Source organism: Lissotriton helveticus, chromosome 1_1 (genome assembly GCF_964261635.1).
Source record: "Lissotriton helveticus chromosome 1_1, aLisHel1.1, whole genome shotgun sequence".
NCBI classification, from domain to species: Eukaryota; Metazoa; Chordata; class Amphibia; order Caudata; family Salamandridae; genus Lissotriton; species Lissotriton helveticus.
The window spans coordinates 300173824-300186919 of NC_136057.1; positions in this window are offsets into that span (position 1 = coordinate 300173824).

Below are 13096 nucleotides of genomic sequence, written 5' to 3' on the forward strand. Positions count from 1 at the left end.
TCAAATCTAGAATAAAAATCACTAATATCCTCATCTTGCTTCTGTTTACAGGCTGAGATTGCATCCCAGTCTTCTTTTCTCGTTGTCAATAATCTGGGTAAAACTTGTATTAATAATTCTGGTAATTCTTTACATTTATCTCCAAGACCGGTACCTGGTACTCGTGCCTTGTCTTCAGCTTCTAGAACTGCCCAATCGATATTTTTCTCTCCCACCTCCCATTCTTTTTCCTTGAGCTTTTCATACACCCCTGCGGGCAGCAGAACCTTTAACATTTTAATTATATCTGGGTATGTGTATTCTCCCATACGGAGCATGTCTTTTAATTCTCTATGGAACCCTGCTGGATCTTTGTCATGACAGGGAATTAATTTCTTCATCTCGAGGAGTTCCATCTTTGTAATTGGAGTGTAAACAAACACTCGCTGCATTTCGCCACCCGTTCCTTTAACTGGGTGGACTTCTCGTAACGGATTCTGTCTCTCCATGTAAAACGGTTTACTTTCTGGAGGTGAGGCATGAACAAAATGCGGGTTCAGAAACGTTCTATATTTGTGACGCTGTTCTAGAATGACACTAATTAAGTTGGTACCTAGACCTTTCCATCTATACTGGAGTAACTCGTTCAGGACATCATGTAACGGGCCTGGATCAGAGTGTTGACCCTCATACAATGTAATGAGGTGCTGGATCATATACATACCCGCCAGTCGTTGCTCGGCTGGGGGCATTTTCAGAAACATTTGTGCCACTATTTCGTCTGGAAAAGTGGTAGAATCAGTAATCCATCGGACTGCTGATCGGGCTAGTTCTTGTTCATGCATGGTACTTAACTCACTGTAACCGATTCGTGATTTCAGAATGTGATCGGTAGCTTGGAATACTTGTTCTAGTGAACCTTGTTCTGGTGCTGGAGAATGAAAAATAGACTTGTGTTCTAGGCGTGAATGGCGATCTGGAAATCTAGATTTTCCTACATACGCTATTCTGGCGGGATTCTCGTCCTCTACCTCTTCAGTATCAGAGTTACTTTCTTTCTCGCTTACTTGTGCTGCTTTACGCTGTTCGTGTAATTTTATTATTTCTCTACGGATTTTCTTGTACATACTCTCCATAGCACCGACGGTCTTGTGCTTACCCTCGGCTATATTATCACTCCACCTTGTCAGGATTTTCATTTCGGCCGGATCTTTAGACGGGTAATCTTGTTCTCTTATTAGACAATTGATCAGAAACTTTAATATCATGAGCTGGATCTCGGCTTTCCTTTGAGACATGGCCTCGCTAATACTTTCTGGATCATCCCCTGTACGGATGAAACGATATATTCTGTCTAGATCTTCTTTCATATTCGGTAAGGTGACTAGATACTCGGCCACCTTTCTTACGTGGAATGAATATAAAACCATATTATCCTCGCCTGGGACTGGATCATAGCCGCATTCGGCAAGGGATTTTCTTATTTCTGCTACAGTCTGATGTCTGGGCGTACGCTGTGACGCTTGTGCATGTAATTCGGCTAACGTTAAACGCTTGTGTGGCGGCGGGGTTTGAGGAGTACCTCCTCCTGCGGCCCCTAAACTGGAGTCTAGGTCTACTGAGGCTCTTCGTCCTGGCAGAGTGGGAAATGGAAATGTAGGCTGGACTTGTATGGCGGGCTGGACCGGGGGTACCGTAACGGGTACTCCGGTGTCTGGAGGAGCGGGAAGTGCCTGATTTACAGGGACTGGCGGAGCGGGATTTGCATATTCCGGGACTGTGTCGTCCAAATAGGACGAAATAAAAATATCAGCTGCGGTCTGTTTGTGACGTAGCTTGGTCGGAACTAATGGTGGCGGGAAATTACTGGATGCCTCTGGGGTCGCTTTTGGCAAGCCCTCGGCAAGGAGAGGATACATACCCCTAATAAGGGCATGCCTCTGTCTGTCTGACTGTTCGGCTTTGACTTGTTCACCTATCTCGATTAGTTCTTTTTCTTGTGCTCGTTCTAAGGATTCTCTACTTAATTCTGACTTTCTGATTTCCCTTTCAGTTCTTTTATGAGCTTCTTTGCGCCATAACTCGATGGCATCTTTCTGTGACTGTCTGGCTTTCTTTTTCCATAATGCTTCTTCTACTCGCATGATGCATTCGGCATCCCATGTACCCGATACGGGCCATCTATACTTTTCTTCTAACTGTTTGGTATACTCTACCCATAAATCTAGATACAATATGGCGCTTATGCCATGCTTCTGATACATAAAGTGACCTGGACTGTCCCTCGGCGGGACAGGAACTGCTTCTTCTAACAAACCCTTTCTAGTTTTTAGCTGACGTAATCTCGAAAAGAGAGACATTGTAAACTTGAATCGGAACACAATACAATACACGAGGAACAATAACAACTGGGAAAACAATTCAGGCATACCACGACATTGGAAATACATTGAACAACATCATAACATAACAGTTCGGACAGAATATTACCTGGAATACTGAGAACAGAAACACAAGAATTTCTCGAGAACGGAACAGACTAGAGTTACTGGATGCACTGCTGAAACAGTACGGAACATACCGGTCCCATAAAGGGACGCATCAAGACCCGTATCCACCTAAGTGAACACTTCGTTTGTGAGTCTGTGTACCACCAACCCACGGACCAGAGTCAATTTAGATTGACCCTGTCTAGATACTACCCCAGTAATGGTACTCACCGGGCAGCAAGAACGGAAAACCTCGGACTGGACTGGACTGCTACGACGACGGACGACGAACTTCGGACTTCAGTTACGGGTGGGCCTCCGGATACCTCGGACCTTGGACTCTTGGCTTGGGCTCTGGTCGGGACTCGCCGCGTTCCTCCACCGTCTCGTTTGGATGCTGGACCGCCTCCTCCGTCTCCTCCGTGGGCCTGAGGGATACTTGAAGCAGAAATATCTGCCGGTGCACAGAAGAGTTCCGTCACGACTGCAGAGGGTTAGGGGGTCGGCGTGGCTTCACCGACGCGTGGGGAAAGGGCAAGTCCCTGTTCGGGCGCCATTATGTGGTAAATAAATAAATAATACCCTATTTTTGACTAGACATATATCATAACAGATAGCTCAATAAATAAGAGTCAAGATTCGAGGTAGTAGGAGTTTTGCAGGTTTAATACAGCATAAGGACAGGAACAGGACAACCTGCATAGGAATAGGATGGCAGGGCCCAGCAGCTGCTGGGGCTGGATCTGGGATGAGCGCGCTAACCTTTAATAACAATACATGAGCATATATACATAACGCAAACACATAGCATTACATTGCAGTAGGCGTAGCAGTGGGTGGAGCAGAAGGCGTGACGCGTAGCAGTCGCGAAAGATAAGGGGGAAAAGAGGTGTAACAGGGCGTATACATAGACATGTGATGCAAACGTAACAGAATATGTCATGAATGGGGCGGAAACCATGGAGGGGGCTACCTAAGGAGCCGGGACCTCTAACCTGATGGTGCGCGCAAACTAGCAATGACGTATTACTAGGAGAAGCTGGGGGCTATGAACTCTGTGCTAGGAGCAGAGACTGAAGTCTGGAAAGTCAGGGCGACATGTACCTAAACAGTATCTAGTATCTGATGTTTAGAGAACATGTTGATATAAACTAGAAGTTAGGAGGGGAAAGGCTAACTTGATTCTAAGACTGGACCATGCATTATTCTACATGTAGTGCGTGATGAAGAATATTAAATGACCACTAAATGCAGTATTTCTCTAACGTGGAGACGTGAAGGCTAGACAATGACGGAAACTATTGATGCAGTTCAGTAGCTTAGGAATGCAGAGAAGGAGGGCTGAACTGATAACTGGAACTATAACATACTTTTGGCAGACTTAGAGGCAGAGCCAGGCTGGGCCGGGCACTGCGAGGCAGGAAGTAAGTGAAGGGTCGAGGATACAGGTGGGGGCTGTATCGCTCCTCAGCGAGGCTTCAGGAGACAGGAGCTGAATCTGGTGTCCAGGCCCTTTTGAGGCCTAGAAACGGGGACTTTATAATAGAATAACGTGCACACTGAGAAACGTGGCAACGTAGCTTTACATAGGCCTGATATTCGTAGTATTCACGAGAACTGGAAACTGGCATACTAGAAGTGGACACAACTATAATTGCGTCATTAATCGAACATGGGGAATGCATATGCATATTTAATCATGCACACATAACATATGATGGATGACACGTAGGGACACAGAACATGGCAAAATTTACTTTTCCACATGCTAGTTACATGCAGTCATAGACATGGTAAACAGACTCTGCTAATGTTTTACCTTGTTGCAATTCATAAATTTCATTAATTTAAAACATTATCATTTGTTTTCAAATCATCCATGTATAAATACACAAAATTAGGTAAAATGTATGTTTACGCGCTAAGATTATGTATAAGTGTATGTTAAAATACTGTTCAGTAAGTACTGTACAAATTTGCAAGTTTTGTCTTGTAAACAAAGTGTATGTAAACCTTCTGACTGCCTGCAAAGTTCTATATAGTGTAAACCCTTATAATGTGCCAGTGCCTAATGTATTTTTTTGTTGTAATTTTTTTCTAAAATTGTTTTCTTAAAATTGAAACTTGTGAAAACTAAAAGACTGTGAATTTCTAAAGACTAGGGAATGAGCCGTTCTATTTTCGGTATCTTTTTCAACTAATGTTCTTTAAGCGATATCATATTTATTCATGTGAATACGTGTTTCTTAAACTGCTGTTTTGCCTCTCCACATTTCATTGCCCGCCCTTCTGCCTGATGTTTATAAGAAGATATATTAATCTTCAGTGGCGTTGAGACCTCCCGGGTGTTTGGAATCCAGGTCAAGGATGTACCTTGTTTCTAATTTACGTAACATCCGTTCCCTGTTCCCACCACTTTTGCTTGGTATTATGGAGTCAATCAAATAGTATTTTAGGTCAGTAGTATCTGAATTGTGGTTTTCTATAAAGTGACGTGCCACAGGGTATGTTATGTCTTTGTTTTTAATAGCCCTTACGTGCTGAAGTATAAGTTTGTGACCCTGGAGTATTGTACTCCCTATGTAGCGTAGGCCACATGTACACTCCAGCACATATATGATATGATCGGTCTTGCATGTGAGTGACTTCATGATGGTTCTTTATTGATCCCCGAATGGAATTTTGTATGATGTTTTATTGAGACCATATTGGCATAATTTGCACAGTTTACAACGAAAAAATCATTTTCGTTGTGCAAGCCATGATGTACCCATTTGAGATTCCAGATTGTTTTTAACTAGGCTATCTCACATTAGCCCTTGTCCTGCTATATGTTTTAGATAGAATTCTGAGTAGTAAATGGCCTATAGTGGGATCATTAAGAATGATAGGCCAATTTTATTTATTAATCTGTTTGATGGCCTTTTCTATATATTTATACATATATATATGTATATATATATTCACTGAAAAAACCATAGGTTTCACACCAGTTATAGTTAGCTGAACATTTTACTCATACAAAACCATTGAAATTCCCACGTTATAGTTAGTTGGACTCACTATAACTCGCGCGCCCGCAATCCACTGCTGATGATGTCACATATTACATCATTCATGACATGGTCAGTGACATCACTGATGACATCACTGATGACATCTCAAATGACATCACTGATGACATCTCAAATGACATCACTGATGACATCACTGATGACATAAGACGAGTGAGAGAAGGTGAGTTGTAAACAAGAGTGAGTTGAAGTGGAGAGAACGAAGGAGAGTGACAGGGAGTGACGGAAAGAAAGGAGTCAAGGTGAAAAAAGGGGATTGATATTGAGAGAAAGAGGGTGACGGATGATAAAGTAATGGGACTGAGAGTAAGGCAAGGGGAGTGAGGGAGAAGGAAGGTGGACTGATTGAGAGTGAGTTGATGACAGAAGATGAGTGAGGGTGAGTGAAGGGGAGTGAGAGAGTGAGGGGACAGAGGGAGTGAGGCGAAGAGACAGAGAGTGAGGGAAGGGGAGTGAGGATGTGAAAGGACAGACGGAGTGAGAGAAGGAGTGAGTGAAGTGGAGTAAAGTGAGTGAGGGAAGGGCAATGAGTGAGGGAGCGAAGAAAGGGAACAGACTGAAGCAGAGGTACTAAGATAAGGTGACTGTTGGATGAAAGTAAAGGGAAGGGGAATGAAGGATAGGGAATGAGGAGTAGTGATGGAACCGGATTAAGGGAACAGGAGTGAGGGAGGGTGAGAGAGCGGCAGTGAGGATGAGTAAAGAGGGGTGATAGAGGGTGGATAAAGGCAAGTGAGAATGAGAGAAGGGGACTGAGTGAGGGAGAAAAGAAACGTAAGTAAGGGAGTGTGGGAGAGTAAGAGGGAGTGAGCATGAGAAAAGGGGACTGAGAGAGTGAGGGGACAGAGGGAGTGAGGCTAAATCAGAGGGAGTGAGGGAAGGAGAATGAGGATGTGACAGGACAGAGGGAGTGACAGAAGGAGTGAGTGAAGCGGAGTAAGGTGAGTGAGGGAAGGGCAATGAGTGAGGGAGCGAAGGAAGGGAACAGAGGGGAACAGGACTGAAGCAGAGATACTAAGAGAAGGTGTCTGGGGGATGAAAGTAAGGGGAAGGAGAATGAAGGATAGGGAATGAAGGGTAGTGAGGGAACCGGAGTAAGGGTCAGCACTCTAAGCACTTCAAAAAAAAATTTTCACTCTAATTTTTTACACTGTTTTTCCCCATGGTGCGCTCAAGGTACGCTTACCGGTAAGCGACCATGTGCGCGCACCCTGAGCTTACTCCGCGAAAAATGAAACATAAGGGGGGCAGGGTGTCTCTACCCTGCCCCTATCAACGTTTTCCACTTTTATTTTTCACCTCTTGTGTCTCTGTTCTTCAGAGTCACAAGATGGCGGACTATGCAGACCATTTAGAATGTTTACAGACACCCAAGAGCCAATTAGCTTTTGAAATTTACAACCAATTAAAATGTTTCTTTGGTTTTGAATTTGTGTGTGATGAAGTTTCATTGGTTTTCTACATTAATATACATGAAAAATGAGAGGGAAACACAGCCATTTTGTGATAGTACTCTTTGAGGTACATTTGTGAGGAATTTTTGGTGTTCTATTTCTGGTGTGAAATTTACACAGTACTAACTCTTCTACTGCTTTCTAAAAGGTGAGTTGTTAATTTGTAAGGGGAATTTAATACTTGATAAAGCTAGTTTTATATTATCTATTACTAAAAACGATAAATTCAAGTGATTTTTTTTCCTGCAATTTACAGCAAGAAATTTGAAAAGAATATGGATCTGAATGAGGGCACCATTGATATTAATTTTGAAATTTCTGCGACTTTTGTTAAGGCGAGTTTTATTGAGGTCTTGAATGATCCTGTTGATAACACTATCCATGAAGTAGACCTTGTTTTGAGAGGAGATGGAATGGGGGATTTTAATGATGAGGCTTTGGATGCTGAATTAATCGAATGTTTGGACTATATTGAGTTCCAGGACTCATGTATGGAGACTTCTGATGAGGAGATTCCTGATCAGTTAATGTTAGCAGTTCTTCTAAATTATGAAAATTCTGAAGAATACATTTATATTTAGAAATTATAAATTGTTTGAGACATTTTTTATTATTTTATTTGTAATTTATGAGATAGTAGCGAAATGATTGTGGTATAAAGTGAGACTTATAGTATAGAGTGCAACACTTCTGTGTTACATAGTAACTTTACTCACAGTTACTTCCCTTCTCCCACTATATTTTCTCCAATGTGCATTTCACATCTCTTCTTCATCTCATGCCTTCTTTCTCTCACAGTCTCTCTCTAATATACACTATCGCCGCCATTTTGTGTACTTTCAGAAGACAGTGAAATGTAATGCTCCAAAGGTAGAGTGCAAGATCTGCCATACTGTACTTTCCAGAGGAGACCCCAGAAGGAAGTACAGTTTTGGTAATTCTACTATGATTCGGGACATCCAGAGGAGGCACCCCCAGAACTATGCGCGGTAGAGTGTCAGGGCTCTGGCACGAGAGGCTCCAAGAGATGGTGCCTCTACTTCAACTGGAGGAACAACTGCATCGGTGAGGGGGCAACCAGAGCAGCTGATCCCAAATATTCAGCCTGTTTTTAATGAGGCCTCCGTCAAATGCAAACATTGTGATGCCCTACTTTGTTACGGGGAACAAAGTATTATGATCATTGTTCGAGCATTAGAGAACCACCGCTGCCGTCCCCAGTCCTAATTTTAGTGAGAGAGGAAAGAAAAATGAGTGAGGGAGCAAAAAAAGGGACGAGAGTGGAAGGGAAGTGAAGTAGGGGATTGAAAGAAGGTGAGTGTGTGAGTATGACTAAGTTATAGGGAGTGAGCGTGACAGAAGAGGAGTGAGAGACTAAAGAGACGGAGAGAATGAGGCTAACAGAGAGAGAATGGGGTAAGGGGAGTGTAGAAGTAAGAGGATAGAGGGAGTAAGACAAGGAATTAGTGAAGTGGATTAAGGAGAGTAAGTGAAGGGAAAACAGTGAAAGAGCGAAGGATGGGAAGAGAGAGGAAGGAAAGTAAAGGAGAAGGTCTGAAAGAAGATGAGTGTGAGAGTATGGCTCAGTAATAGGGAGTGAGCATGATAGAAGAGGAGTGAGAGACTAGGAGAACGGAGAGAATGGGGGTAACACAGAGAGAGTGAGAAAAGGAGAGTGAGTAAGTTAGAGGACAGAGGGATTGACAGAAGCAGTTACTGAACTGCAGAAAGAGAAGTAAGGGAAGGGAAAAGAGTGAAGGAGTGAAGGATGGGAAAAGAGAGGAAGGAAAGTAAAGGAGAAGGTCTGAAAGAAGGTGAGTGTAGGAGTATGACTGAGTTATAGGGAGTGAGCATGATAGAAAAGGAGTGAGAGACTAAGAGGACAGAGAGAATGAGGCTAACAGAGAGAGAATGAGGGAAGGGGAGTGTACAAATAAGAGGACAGAAGGAGTAAGAGAAGGAGTTAGTACAGTGGAATTAGAAAGTAAGGGAAGAGAAAAGAGTGAAGGAGCAAAGGAAGGAAAGACAGAGGAAGCAAACTAACGGAGAAGGTCTGACAGAAGGTGAGTGTGGGAGTATAGCTGAGTTATAGGCAGTGAGCGTGACAGAAGAGAAGTGAGAGACTAAGGGGATGGAGAGAATGAGGCTAACAGAAAGAGATTGAGGAAAGGGGAGTGTAGAAGTAAGAAGACAGAGAAAGAAAGAGAAGGAGTAAGTGAAGTGGAGTAAGGAGAGTAAAAGAAGGGAAAAAAATAAAACAATGAAGTAAGAGAAGAGAGAGGAAATAAAATAAAGGAGAAGGCCTGAAAGAAGGTGAGTGTAAGAGAAAAATGTGAAAAAATAGAGTAAACATGGAGATTCAGAATAAGTTAGGCAAGCGCAATAAGGGAACAGAGGTATGGGAGTATCAAAGAAGAGTAGTGAGGTTATGGAAAACAGTATAGTGAAAATAAATATTGTACATGAAACTTACCTTATAAGTAATGTAAATTTAATATCATATTTCCATTAAAATTTATATCTGTGAAAGACAAAAAAATTGATTATTTATAATATATATTTTAGAATACAAGAGACAAAGTAAGATAAGTAAGGGAGTGTGGGTGATGGAAGAGGAGTGAGAGAGTGACAGGATCTAAAGACTGAAGCTAAGAGACAGGGAGTGAGGGAAAGGGAGTGAGGATATGAGAGGACAGAGGAAGTGAGAGAAGGAGTGAGTGAAGTGTAATAAGGTGAGTGAGAGAAGGGGAATTATTGAGGAAACAAAGAAAGAAAACAATGGGAAGGGGAGTGAAGTAGAGTGACTGACAGCTGGAAAGTAGTGAATGGGAGAGAGGGAAAGGGCAGTGAAGGAGTGGTTAATAAGAATAAGTGAGGAACGTGGAATATGGGAAGGGAGGTGAGGGAGAGTGAAAAAAGGCCAGTGAGGGTGAGTTAAGAGGAGGGATAGATGGTGGAAATAGGTGAGTGAGCATAAGAGAATGGGAAAGTAATATATATTTAATAATAATTTCAACATCATGTTAAATGCATTATTTTTGCTGTTCTCAGCATATATTGAATTTCACTTAAAACAGTGACTTCAATAGTACTCATCATATAACAGCAGGCAAAAAAAAACACAATCAAAATGATTGTGTTTAAAAAACCCATTGAATAATTTCTTAAATAATGTAAAATTTAAAAAACCATATCTAAACTCACTTTTGATCCATCCACTTTTCCACGAGGCCAAATAGTATATGGAAATTCCTTTTTTATGGAAATTAGTCCAGAGTATTCTTAATGTCTCATTTACCCGACTTTCTGAAAGAAAAGCTCCAACATCTTTTACATTATGAAACAAGAGTTTTACTTCCACCTCTAGCTTAATTTTTATAAATAATTTCTATAATACTCACAGCACACACTATGATAAACATATACTATCTCTATGAGAACTACATATTTTTTTATTACCTTCATCACTCTCATTCAGAAAGTAATTTTGAAGAGCAAACTAAGTTATATTAACTGCTGCAATCTTCATAGGCCAATTACCTTCCCTAAAATTTCGGTTGTAAGAACACTAGGTAAGAATTTAGTAAGTCAGAAGGCAAACGTTGTTTGAAAGTCAATTGAGTATCATTACAGAGCTTCCAACCTTTTTGACATTTTAAATAACATGTGTAATGTCCTGATGTTGTTGAAGGACCATCATGGTAAATAATTGCTGCAGTTGTAAAGGTTCTTCCTGAAATTGCTAATTAAGAAGCCACAACATTTTTAATTAATGTTGTCAATTTAGTTCCATCAGGTCTACATCGTTGGAACATTAAAATAACATACTGTCCATATCTTCTTAAAAATAAAGTTGATAGCATTGCAGATTTAGATTGACTACAGACCATGTTTTGATTTGCTGCTCTAACTAGATTATTAAAAGACACTGATTTGCAGTCTGGTAAAGTCAAATATATTAATCTTTCAGTGTCTACTGTAGTACTACTTGAAAAGGAGCAATTTTCACAGTCATGTTGCCATTTATAAGAAAGGCCAAAAAGATTTTCTACATCTACACCTTCATCTTGCAAAACAACAAGCATATACATTAGAAATTCCTGACAATCTTGCTGAATGTTCTGCGAAAATTGATTTAGACCAGAACATATGTCTAAAACCTTTCGAATTTCAGAAACACTTTGTATTTTTGTTCTATCACTGCTACATTTCTCTAATACAGAATTTAATAAACAACAAAGTGTTTGATCACGATTTTCAGCAATCTGTTCTTTTACAGTTTGGAGAAAAAAAACCATTAACCACTACATTAGCATAGCAGTTGACACCAGAACTATTTTCAAATTGAAATCCAACAACATCTTTAACTGAATCCATTTCCTTTCTGCTTACAATTACTGTTTCATCTACTTTTTTTCTTTTTTGCTACAACTTCACAACAATTTTTCTCATTTCTTCTTTTTTGGCCTACCGCACACTTTTCAAACAGAGGATATTGAGGTAAATTTGGAGCATACTCTCTTCTTAACCTATTATATTCTTTTACACAATTTAGATCTGCATTAATCTTTGTCTCATCAAAATCAATCAAGTACAATCCAGATAAAGTTTTGACTTGAGATAAAGCAACATATGCCATACCCTCCTTGAACACAGAATTTCCAATATTCACCAAAGCACTATCAACATTTAAACCTTGAGATTTATGAATAGTTACTGCATATGCCAAAGAAACAGGAAACTGTTTTCTACGCACATATAAATCTTTCACTAGCAAAAAACGAGCAGAACAACGACTGATTTGTTGTACTTCTTCAATACCATCAAATTTAATTTTTATAATTTCAATTCCATCTCTATTTCGGTAATTCACAAAATCCACAACATGACCCATTGCTCCATTTACTAAACCTCTTTCCACATGTAAATTACGTCGTAAAATTATACGACAATTTAAAGATGCATACAGAGTCTTTTCCATACCTGCAGTTTTAGATATTGTCTTCTCTAAAGAATCTAATTTTGATTTCAACTTTTCTGACAAAATAATAGTTGCTCCTTCATGTTCTATTTTATCAATAGCTTCCAGTTTCACAATTTCTTGATTTTCCAACTTTAACATTTTGGTGTTGAAGATTGAACATTCTTGCAGAGTTGGCATCAAGCATATGACAGATTTGTTTTCAGGAATTTTCTTAAAAATATTCTCTGGGAGAATATTTTCCTTTGGAAACAAATTTGAAATTAATCATCCATATAAAGCTTCTTTGCCATGCTCAGTTAGTTTCCCAATTCTTACATCTTGTAGAATATTTTTATAATCTTCATCCTTTGCCTGTCGCATATTTTGAAGTAGTTCTGCATATTTGAAATTTAGCCATATGTTAACATTTCCAAGGCTTCCTAAGCACTTCCTGGTATCTTCATGCGTAAGCATTTTAAACACTGGCTGTCCTTTCACTGGAGTTAGCTGCAGTAGATCTCCAAAAACAATGATGTGTTTGCCTCCAAATAACACATCATAGTCTGTTTTAAGAGTATCTTGCATTCTTAAATGCACAAAAGCAAGCATTACATTTGATACCATGCTTACTTCATCAATGATAAGAAGTTTCATTTTCTTTAGGACTCTTGAAACTTCACAACAAGCTTCTCCAGATAGCTTGTGGTATTGTAATTTGTTATCATGCTCCACTGGCAGCATCAATAAGCGATGTATAGTAATCCCTTTAATGTCGTGTGCTGCCAACCCAGTTGGAGCAGTAACAACACAAGAGAGCGATGACTCTGTTGTTTGCTGCAAATATGTTGCAATTGCTTTAATCTGGAAACTTTTCCCAGTTCCTGCTTCTCCACTCACATACAGTCGGATAGGTACAAATGATGTACATGAGCACTCTTTTTTCTCATGAGATAAACCATGCTCAATTTGTTGTGTGACTTGATCATATATTTGTCTCTGCTCAACGTTTAGTTCTTTTTCCAAATCTTCTAAGTCAACTCCATCCTCCTGAGCTTGTTCCATGGCTCTTTCAACTTCATCCATGGCAGTGACAGCTTCATTTTGTATAATTGGTCCTCCTAGTGGATCCTGACTCAA